The following is a 12,211-nucleotide window of genomic DNA, read 5'->3' as shown; positions in this document are numbered from 1 at the left end:
TATGAAAGTTGTTAAGGGAACAAATTCCAAGAGCTCTCATAAGAAAAAAATTTTTCTGTTTGTTTTTTTTTAAATTGTATGTCTATATAAGATGATGGATTTGGATGTTTACTAAAATTATTGTGATAATTACTTCATGATGTATGTAAGTCAAATCATTATGCTGTACACCTTAAAATTATACAAGACTATGTGTCAATTATACCTCAATAAAGCTGATCAATTTAAATACATTTATATGTACAATTTTGTACCTTCTTTTTCCAGGTAACATTATAAAAAACAATTTTACATCTTAAAGAAAAACAAAAAACAAAAAACTCCTCAAGGACAAAATTTTAAATGACTCTGAAATATCTCATCAGATGGATAACCCATGATTTTTCTTTTTTTTTTCTGTTTTTTTTAAATTTTATTTTATTTTTAAACTTTACATAATTGTATTAGTTTTGCCAGATATCAAAATGAATCCACCACAGGTTGGGACGACCCAGAGGGATGGTATGGGGAGGGAGGAGGGAGAAGGGTTCAGGATGGGGAACACATGTATACCCATGATTTTTCAATTCCCCGTTTGTAGAGGTTTCCATTTTCTTATCATGACAAATTATGTTCTAATTACATTTTTGCCCCAGGACTAACCACAATGATAGAAATAAGCACAAAATCCTGAGGGAAAGCAGAAACACGGTGACTTTACTAGGTCGAGAGACCCTGGAAAATTTTCCCCAAAGAGGTGATATATTAGTTGGTCTTAATATGGATTAGCTAGGGGACAAAATGAGAGAAAGGATATTGTGAACAGAAGGAATAATATTTGAGAAAATACAAAGATTTAATAATTCTAATCTATTTTTCTCCTTTAAAATAATTATAATCTTTAAGGGGTTCTTTGTAAACATCCACCAGTAGCTACTCAGTTTATTCTTAAATTTGGATAATTGTTATAGTTGTTAAGAATGAATAAAATGGAGTCCATAATGGCACCAGAGCACAAAAATGGAGCCAGGAGGCTACTGAGGAAGTGGGGTCTGTGCACATTTCCACTTGTATGGAACGTGCACCATGAACTGGGCAAAACCACAAAAGCATTCTGAAAGATGGCTTACCCAACAAACTCTTGCATAGTAGTAGCCGCAATGAACAGTCATGTATAGACAAGAATGGTTCCAGACCATCAGCATGAATCAGAATTCTAGAAATTTATGAAAACTTTCTCCTTTTTCCTTTAAAAATCCTTTGGTTTTCAATTCTCCTTAGAGCACATTTGAGTTTCAACACCTATCGGAGTCTCCTGGATTGCTATTTCTAACCAACTCCCCAAAAATACTTTGGTTGCTTTATAGCATTGGTCTTATTTCTATGTCTACCTTAAAAAAAAAAGCAACAGCAACCTCAAAGAACATCTCCACTCTCCTGATTTTGTAAATCAGGATAAATTAGGTCCAAAAGAGGACATTCCCCTAGCCCCCGTATTTGGTGTCAGTGGTGAGTGAATAAATTGTATTCCCAACTCCCAACCCACTTCTCTTTGCAAAATATTGCTGTTACTTCCCCATGGTGAATCTTCCCAGTTCCTCCAAGGGTTCTTTCTCCATCCCTTTTGGATCTCAGTCAACTTTTCCCAGTTAGGCCCAGTAATGTGTCAAGTTACCAGTGTTCATCTGCAGAAAAAAAATGAGCCCTTAGTATTTTTCACAGGTATTCCACATAAAACTCTTTAGTGAATTCTCACACTGTTCTGAACCAGCATGTCATCCTCTCTCAACAGATGAGAAGACTGAGGCTGAAACACCAGGATCTTGCAAAATATTACAAAGACTGCTGTTGCTGCTGTTTACTCACTCAGTTGCGTCTGACTCTTTGCAACCCAATGGACTGCAGCACTCCAGGCTTCCCTGTCCTCCATCATCTCCCTGAGTTTGCTCAAACTCATGTCCATTCAGTCAATGATGCTATCTAACCATCTCATTCTCTCTCACCCCCTTCTCCTGCCCTCAGTCTTCCCCAGCACCAGGGTCTTTTCCAATGAGTTGGCTCTTCGCATCAGGTGGCTAAAGTATTGGAGCTTCAGCTTCAGCATCACTCTTTACACTCAACATTCAGGGTTCATTTCCTTTAGGATGGACTTGTTGGATCTCCTTGCAGTCCAAGGGATTCTCAAAAGTCTTCTCCAATACCACTGTTCGAAAGCATCGATTCTTCAGAGCTCAGCCTTCTTTATGGTCCAACTGTCATATACATACCTGACTACTGGAAAAGCATAGCCTTGACTATATGGACTTTAGCTGGCAAAGCAATGCTTTGCTTTTTAATATACTGTCTAGATTTGTGATAGTTTTTCTTCCAAGGAGCAAGCATCTTTTAATTTCATGGCTGCAATCACTATCCACAGTGACTTTAGAGCCCCCAAAAATTAAATCTGTCACTGTTTCCATTGTTTCCACATCTATTTTCCATGAAGTGATTGGACAAGATGCCATGATCTTCATTTTTTGAATATTGAGGTTGAGTTTTAAGCCAGCTTTTTCACTTTCCTCTTTCACCTTTATCAAGAGCCTCTGGTTCCTCTTCACTTTTTGCCATAAGGATGGTGTCATCTGCATAACTGAGATCATTGATATTTCTCCCTGCAATCTTGATTCCAGCTTGTGCTTCATCCAGTCTTGCATTTTGCATGATGTACTCTGCATAGAAGTTAGATAAGCAGCATGTCAATATACAGCCTTGACGTACTCCTTTTCCTATTTGGAACCAGTCTGTTGTTCTATGTCCAGTTCTAACTGTTGCTTCTTGACCTGCCTACAGGTTTTTCAGGAGGCAGGTAAGGTGGACTGGTATTCCCATCTCTTTCAGAATCTGCCACAGTTTGTTGTGTTCACACAGTCAAAGGCTTTAGCATAGTCAATGAAACAGTAGATGTTTTTCTGGAATTGTTTTGCCTTTTCTATAATCCAATGGATGCTGCCAATTTGATCTCTGGTTCCTGTGCCTTTTCCAAATCCAGCTTGAACATCTGGAAGTTCTCAGTTCACATACTGTAGAAGCCTAGATTGAAGGATTTGGAGCATTACCTTGCTAGTATGTGAAATGAGTGCAATTGTACAGTAGTTTAAACATCCTTTGTCCTTGTCCTTCTTTGGAATTGGAATGAAAACTGACCTTTTCCAGTTGTGGCCACTGCTGAGTTTTCCAAATTTGCTGGCATGTTGAGTACAGCACTTTCACAGCATCATCTAATAGGATTTGAAGTAGCTTGGCTTCTTCATAGTGAAGCATCATAGTGATGCTTCCTAAGACCCATTTGACTTCACATTCCAGGTTGTCTGGCCTAGAGTGATCACACCATCCTGGTTATTTGGGTCATTAAGATCTTTTCTGTATAGCTCTTCTGTGTATTCTTGCCAGCTCTTCTTAATATCTTTTCCTTCTGTTAGGTCTATACCATGTCTGTTCTTTATTTTTCCTATCTTTGTATGAAATTTGAAGTCCAGTGGTATTTGATTACAGATCTTCCTCAGTACTAGGAAAACAGAGACTCTCAGAGGGCACAAATAAAATTTTGTGTGCACCAGGACCCAGGAGAAAGGAGTAGTGACTGAACAAGAGACTGAGTCAGACTTGCCTGTGCGTGTTCGCAAGTCTCCAGAAGAGGCATGGGTTGACAGTGGCCAGCCATAAGGTCAGGGACACTGACTGCAACAGTCCTGGGAGGCATGGCATGCTGGTATAAGTCCTTCTGGAGGAGGTCATCATTACCCTTACCATAGTTTTGCCTCAGGACAAAATATAAGGAGGTAACACAGCCCTACCCATCAGCAGAAAATTGGATTACAAGGATGGAAAGCAGGAAACATAGGATTTAATCTCAAATTTGTCTTTAGTTCCTTGAAGGGGAGCAGAATTGATTGTGATGCTAAGCAGAGCCCTGTGGGGTTCCTGGACATGAAGGCTTTTTGGTCCCCTATTTCTTGTAGGCAAAACCCCAGCTTCCATGACCTTCTCAGAGTTCCAAAGGGTAGTACATTTGGTAATCAAGGGAGGAGCAGTAACAAACCACCTGGGGCAAGATTAAATGGACCAGAGAGACTCATCAATATGAGAAGACCAACTAATCTCAGCAACTTCACTCTTTTGAAACTTTGCAGAAGAAGGAAGAATGAAAGATTGTCACAGGCCTTGATCCTTATCAAAAAACCCTGCCTGAATATATAACCTCTTCCTATTCACCAGGGAATGGCTATGTAGGTGGCTCAGTGGTAAAAAAAATCAACTGGCCAATGCAGGGGGTGCAGGAGACTCCAGTTCAATCCCTGGATCAGGAATATCCACTGGAGTAGGAAAGGGAACACATTGCAATATTCTTCCCTGGAGAATCCCATGGACAGAGGTGCCTGGTAGGTCATGGTCCATAGGGTTGGAAAGAGTTGGACATGACTAAGAAACTAAGCATGCCTGCATGCACCAGATCATCTTGTCTAGCTCCTGAGAAGCTTGTATGCAGGTCAAGAAGCAACAGTTAGAAATGGACATGGAACAACAGACTGGCTCAAACTTGGGAAAGTGGTTCAAGTTTGTATATTGTCACCCTGCTTATTTAACTTATATGGAGAGTACATCATGCAAAATGCTGAGATGGATGAGTGACAAGCTGTAATCCTGATATTGCCAGGAGAAATATCAAAGTCCTCAGATATGCAGATGACACCCCTCTAATGGCAGAAAGTAAAGAGGAACTAAAGAGCACCTTGATGAAGGTGAAAGAGGAGAGTGAAAAAGCTGACTTGAAACTCAACATTAAAAAAACTAAGATCATGGCATCTCATGCCATCACTTCATGGCGAAGAGAAATGGGGAAAGTAAATAGAAATAGTGGTATATTTTATTTTCTTGGGTTCCAAAATCACTGTGGATGGTGACTGTAGCCATGAAATTAAAAGATGTGTGCTCCTTGGAAGGAAAGCTATGCAAAGCAAGACAGCGAATTAAAAAACAGAGACACTACTTTGCTGACAAAGATCTGTATTGTCAAAGCTATGGTTTTTCCAGCTCAGTGCTGCAGAATTGATGCTTTCAAATCACGGTGTTGGAGAAAACTCTTTAAAGTCCTTTGAACTGCAAGGAGATCAAACCAGTCAATCCTAAAGGAAATCAACCCTGCATATTCATTGGAAGGACTGATGCTGAAGCTGAAGAAGCTCCAATACTTTGGCTACCTGATGGGAAGAGCCAGTTCATTTGGAGAAGACCCTGATGCTGGGAAAGACTGAAGGCAGGAGGAGAAGAGGATGACAGAGGATGAGATGAGTAGATAACATCACTGACTCAGTGGACATGAATTTGAGTGAACTCCAGGACATAGCAGAGGACAGAGGAGCCTGGCATGCTGCAGTCCATGGGGTCACAAAAGTCAGACATTACTTAGTGACTGAACAACAACATTTACCAAGGAGGTATGCACAGTTCTTGAGGTGCTAGACTACTGGATTCCCCTTTGCCTGGCAAAGTAATAAAGCCACTCTTTCTCCTCCATAACTCTGTCTCTGTATTTCTGTTTGGCAATGGTACATAGAGAGCCAAGATTTTGGAATCAGTTAAAGCAAAATATGCCTCTTTGGCATAAAGATTTAGACTGATTTTTTTTTAATTTTATTGAAAACATTACATATGATTTACAGTGTTGTGTGATTTTCTGCTGTGTAGCAAAGTAATTCATTTATACATGTACATACATCCTATTTCATATTCTTTATCATTATGGTTTATTACAGGATATTGAATATAGTTCCTCTTGCTATACAGTAGGACCTTGTTGTTTATCCATTCTATATATAATAGTTTGCATGTACTAATCACAGACTCCCAATTCTTCCCTTTCCCACTGATTATTTTTGGAAAGTTCTGTAAAGGGAGCCAAGGTATCATTTTCAAGAAATATTTGCATTTATAAAGGAAGTCTCCATTTGTAAGGGTGTCTTCTTTTCTAAGCTTCCCTGGTGGCTCAGAGGTTAAAGCATCTACCTGCAATGTGGGAGACCCAGGTTCGATCCCTGGGTCAGCAAGATCCCCTGGAGAAGGAAATGGCAACCCAATCCAATATACTCGCCTGGAGCATCTCATGGTCAGAGGAGTCTGATAAGCTACAGTCCACAGGGTCGCAGAGTCAGACACAACTGAGTGACTTCACTTTCTTTATTTCTTCTTTTCTATACCATTAACAGAATGACTCTCAACTTCCAGAAATTCTTATCAAGGAGAAGGCTAGTATTTAAACCTGCGAAAACAGCCTCACCCTTGTTTACTCTGCTTTGCCTGGTTACCTCCCAGCACCTTCTTATGTCTTTTGTTGGAGATGGTGAGTTGGGCCATCAGGGATTACTCGGTTTTCCTGGGTATCTCCAATGTATATAGGAGGTACACATGTTATTAAACTTGGTTTTCTCCTGACAATCTGTCTTTTATTACAGATGATATCTCAGTCACGAACTTAAAAGGGTATGGGGATAATTATTTTGCTTCCCTAACATCCTCTAATTCAGATGATTTTTTTTTTTCTATTTTGGTTTGGTTAGAGTCCTCTCGAAGAAGGCAATGGCACCCCACTCCAGTACTCTTGCCTGGAAAATCCATGGATGGAGGAGCCTGGTAGGCTGTAGTCCATGGGATCGCTAAGAGTCGGACATGACTGAGCGACTTCACTTTCACTTTTTACTTTCATGCATTGGAGAAGGAAATGGCAAGCCATTCCAGTATTCTTGCCTGGAGAATCCCAGGGATGGGGAAGCCTGGTGGGCTGCCGTCTATGGGGTCACACAGAGTCAGACATGACTGAAGTGACTTAGCAGCAGCAGCAGCAGAGTCCTCTAGTTATTGTACAACTAATTTATAGTAAAAAGTAACTAGAGTTCAGATCTTTGGATTTTAATCATTGTTTTCCCCTTCTAAACCTCATTATGATATCATATAGTAGCGATCAACCCAAAGGAAGATCTGGATCATTATGTATGGTCAGCTTACACAGTCATTTAAATTTTTCCATCAGTCATTAGCATGGACTCTAGATTTAGTGTACCTGTGTCTCAGTGCTGAAAGTCTCTGATTTTAGCCTGCACTTGACTTTTTAGGGATCCCGTTGTTTTGCTGAATACCCCGTTGAATGTGTGTATGTGTATCAGTCGTTCAGTCAGATCCAAATCTTTTTGACACTATAGACTGTAGCCACCAGGCACCTGTGTCCATGGGATTCTCCAGGCAAGAATAATGGAGTGGGTTGCCATGCCCTTCTCCAGGTGATCTTTCCAACCCAGGGATCAAACCCATGTCTCCTGCATTGCAGGCAGATTCTTTACTGACTGAGCCACCAGGGAAGGCCTACTCCTTAACCCAGGTTTCTAAAACCTCTCAACAGATGGGGCACAAAGGGTTAAGTAGCAAACTTATTTATTCACTGAATAAAAGCTAGCTTTGTTTGACTTTTAAATGAGGAAGTGTTGTCAGCCTTAAAAACAAGAGCATTGTGAAATGTTTGGTAAAATACTAATTATTTTAATTCAAAAAAGCCACAGCCTATAATTAAATGTTCTCCACTCAACATGTTCTTCTGTTGGCTTGCTTCTTAAAAATAAACAAGAAAAAGAAAAAGTGACTAGGGGTTGAAGACCTTCCCAGAAACTACTGAGATAGAAATCCTGGAACCATCAACAGCATTGTCCCTTTGGGAAGCTCTAAAACATATGGGCCCTTCTTTCCCCCATTGACTCATTGAATTCACACTGGGAAAATTTCCCAAATAAAATAAAAGACCAGCATAAAAGACGCTGCTAGTCTGTAAATATAATAGAGGTGAGATATGTATTATATATGTAATCATTTAGCAGGGAGTAAGAATATGACCACAGTTTATTTTTAAACCAAATAAAATTTTCAAAATGGAATCTACTTAATATTAACATTGATTTTCACTCTTTTTGTCTTTTCTATTTAAAGAAACAGTTTGGTGGAATGGAAACTACAGGAACCGGAATGAGGATACTGGGGTGTGATGATGAAGTAAATGTTGTGGAATCAGGTGCCCGTCACACATCAATTCTGCCTCAAGCTCTTTCAGGTTAGTAAGAGACTAGTTCATTCACTACTTCATTCAAGAACTTTTTATTCAGTCCTTCACCACTGTCAGCCTCTCTTCTAGTCCTGTAGGCAGTGAACAGGAAGTCTCCACCCTGCCCTCAAGCATCTAACATTCTATAAGAGAGAAGATGAAGAAGAAATAAAAAGGCCAACAATAAAACAAGCCTTTTCCAAATAGCATCCATTATAGTGTAGAACAGATAATAGGCTGGAAAGTGATAAAAAGTGATTCATGGTACATGTTGCTTCGGTGACTGTGATAAAAGAGAAAGGATTGATCCTGGGTTATGTCTAGATGGGGAGACTTGGAATATTTCATGGAAAAAGCTCCAGTTTAACTGTCCTTTGAATAATAAATTTTTCATGTAGAAACAGGGGATGATATCTCAAATGGAGAAAAATGGCAAAAGCAGTGTTGGATACAAAGACGGAGCTGTTCTTATTTCAGGTGAGTAAAATAGAAAGTCTGGTGGCTTTACCTATTTCAGAAATGTCAAAGAAGTGAAATGCCAGTCCTTTCCATGGTCTTACAGATTCCAAATAGCCCATCTTTTTTCCACATTTATTATTGGTTATAATAACAATCTCCTATCTGGTCTCATTGTCTTCAGCTGCTGAAATTATCTTTCTAAAACACTGCTTCCCAAATTATTTTGACCACAGCCCTCTTTAAGAAAAACTTACTTTGTGATCTATTATAATACCCACATTTCACAAAGCAATACTTACTTATACTACTTAGACTGCATTTTAAAGCTTTCTTTTCCATTCTACTTGATTCTATTTCACTAAAATAACTTGGTAGTCTGGGAAATTTCATTGAATTTCATGATCCTCATGGGTTTGAAACCCCTGTGTATAGTACCCAGCTGTAAAGCAGAAGTGCTCATACAACTTCCCCTGCTTTCTGTGGCTTTTTATTATCTTCAGAATAAAGTCCAAAATTCCAGGTAGGGTGTAATATTCTGATGATGAAGGCTTTGCCTTCCTTCTCCAGATCACCTCTTACTGGTTCCAGCCCCATCATTTCTCCTGCCACCATCTTGAATTTCTTATGGTTTCCCAATCCAGCCGCTTGGTACCTCTTCATGTACTGTTTTTTCTCTCCATTGTCCAACCCTAATGCACCTCCCCTTCCACCTTCAGATTATTTCTAAGCCTTCTGGCTTATTTATACTATACTTCAAGCTTGAGGTCACACGGAATTCTTGCCAAAAAAATCTTCCATAGCTGCTAGTCTGAGCTTGGTCTCCAGCATATCCTCTCATATTTCTTTGGGTATACTTGCAGGGAAGCCCTTAGATTATTGTGTTATACATTTGTTTCCTTTTCTGTATATTCCTGTGGCCAAGACACTGTCTGAGTTTTTAATATCTATATCTTTAGTACATGGAGACCAATAAATAATTGATTGATGTTTGACTATTGAGTAAATGAATAAATGTTTCAATTAACAGACAAATGAACATAATAAACTCTTCCCAAGGTATGTAATATCTCCATATATTCATATAAATTTTTCTAGTTAGCTGTGAATCATGTAGAGATTTTGTTTCTCTTAGTGATTTCCTGGTTTCTTGGGAGCTGACATTGCTTAGTTACTGTAGCCCATTAGGAACCTCTCTCCATGGGATCCTACAAGCAAGAATAATGGGTTGGGTTCCCATTTCTTCCTCCAGGACATCTTCCCCACCCAAGATCGAACCGGCACCTCCTGCATTGCAGGCAGATTCTCAGGCACTTAATGAAAACTTTGCCAGTCTGTGTGTCTTCAGTTCAGTTCAGTCTCTCAGTCGTGTTTGACTCTTTGTGACCCCATGGACTGCCGCATACCAGGCTTAGCCCTGTTCAATGCCAACTCCCGGAGCTTACTCAAACTCATCTCCATCGAGTCAGTGATGCCATCCAACCATCTTATCCTCTGTCAGCCCCTTCTCCTCCTGCTTTCAATCTTTCCCAGCATCAGGATCTTTTCTAGTGAGTCAGTTCTTCGAATCAGATGGCCAAAGGATTGGAATTTCATCTTCAGCATCAGTCCTTCCAATGAATATCCAGGACTGATTTCCATAAGGATTGAGTGGTTTGATCTCCTTGCTGTCCAAGGGACACTCAAGAGTCTTCTCCAACACCACAGTTCAAAAGCATCAATTCTGTGCTCAGCTTTCTTTAGAGTCCAACTCTCACATCCATACATGACTACTGGAAAAGCCATAGCCTTGACTAGATGGACCTCTGTTGGCAAAGTAATGTCTCTGCTTTTTAATATGCTGTCTGGATTGATCATAGTTTCCCTTCCAAGGAGAAAGTATCTTTTAATTTCATGGCTTCAGTCACCATCTGCAATGATTTTGGAGCCCAAAATATAAAGTCTTTCACTGTTTCCATTGTTTCCGCATCTTCATGACATGAAGTGATGGGGCCAGATGCCATGATCCTAGTTTTCTGAATGTTGAGTTTTAAGCCTAGTTTTTCACTCTCCTCTTTCACTTTCATCAAGAGGCTCTTCATTTCAGTTCAGTTCAGTTGCTCAGTCGTGTCTGACTCTTTGCGACCCCATGAACTATAGCACACCAGGCCTCCCTGTCCATCATCAACTCCCAGAGTTCACCCAAACTCATGTGCATTGAGTTGATGGTGCCATCCAGCCATCTCATCCTCTGTCGTCCCCTGCTCCTCCTGCCCCTAATCCCTCCCAGCATCAGGGTTTTTTCCAATGAGTCAACTCTTCGCATGAGGTGGCTAAAGTATTGGAGTTTCAGCCTCAGTATCAGTCCTTCCAATGAACAACCAGGACTGACCCATGCAAAACTAAAAATCAAGCCCTGAGCCTTTGGAGTGGGAACACCGAATTCAAGACCCTAGACTACCAGAGAACTAACCCTAAGGGGTATAAAATAGTGAGAACTCACACAAAGGAAACCACTGTAATACAAGTCCTGGCATCACCCAACCACCAATAGTCCCCTCTGCAGGACACCTCATCTAAACAACAAACAAAATAAAAATACAAACCCAATCATGAGCAGACAGGATTACCACCTTACTTAGGCTTGCCCATCAGAGGAAAAACAAACAAACAAAAACTCAGCACAAATCTCACTCTATAAGAATCTTACACAAACCACTGGACCAACCTTAGAGGGCAGAAACCAAAAGGAAGAAAGAATTCAACCTTGAAGCCTGGGAGAAGGAGACCTCAAACACAATAAGTTAGAAAAGAAAAATAATGAAAACGCAGAAAAATAATACACAAAGGAAGGAACAAACTAGAAACACAGAAGTCCAAATAAATGAAAAAAAAAAAAAAAATAGGCAAACTACCTGAAAAAGAATTCAGACTACTGAGAGTAAAGATGATCAAAAACCTTGAAAGCAAAATGAAGAAAATGCAAGACTGAATTAACAAAGACCTAGAAGAATTAAAGAATAAACATGCAGAGACAAACAACACAATTGTTGAAATTAAAAATACTCTAGAAGAATAAATAGCAGAATATCTGAAGCAGAAGAATGAATCAGTGAGCTGGAAGGTAAAATGGTTGAAATAACTTCTGAAAAGCAGAATAAAGTAAAAAGAATGAAAAGAACTGAGGATAGTCTCAGTGACCCCTGGGACAATATCAAACACATCAACATTCAAATAATAAGGGTCCCAGAAGGAGAAGAGAAAAAGCAAGTGTATGAGAAAGTTTTTGAAGAGATTATAGTTGAAATTTTCCCCAACATGGAAAAGGAAATAGTCAGTCAAGTCCAAGATGCACTCCAAAGAGTCCCATACAGGATAAACCCAAGAAGAAACACACCAAGACACATACTAATCAAACTAACAAAGACTAATATGCAGAGTACATCATGAGAAATGCTGGGCTGGAAGAAGCACAAGCTGGAATCAAGATTGCCGGGAGAAATACCAATAACCTCAGAAATGCAGATAACACCATCCTTACGGCAGAAAGTGAAGAAGAACTAAAGAGCCTCTTGATGAAAGTGAAAGAGGAGAGTGAAAAAGTTGGCTTAGAGCTCAACATTCAGAAAACTAAGATCATGGCATCTGGTCCCATCACTTCATGGAAAATAGATGGGA

The sequence above is a fragment of the Bison bison genome, unplaced genomic scaffold, assembly GCF_000754665.1.
Source record: "Bison bison bison isolate TAMUID 2011002044 unplaced genomic scaffold, Bison_UMD1.0 scf7180017864471, whole genome shotgun sequence".
Lineage (NCBI taxonomy): Eukaryota > Metazoa > Chordata > Mammalia > Artiodactyla > Bovidae > Bison > Bison bison.
The sequence above is the reverse complement of the archived record's forward strand: the minus strand, read 5'-3'. Positions refer to the sequence as shown.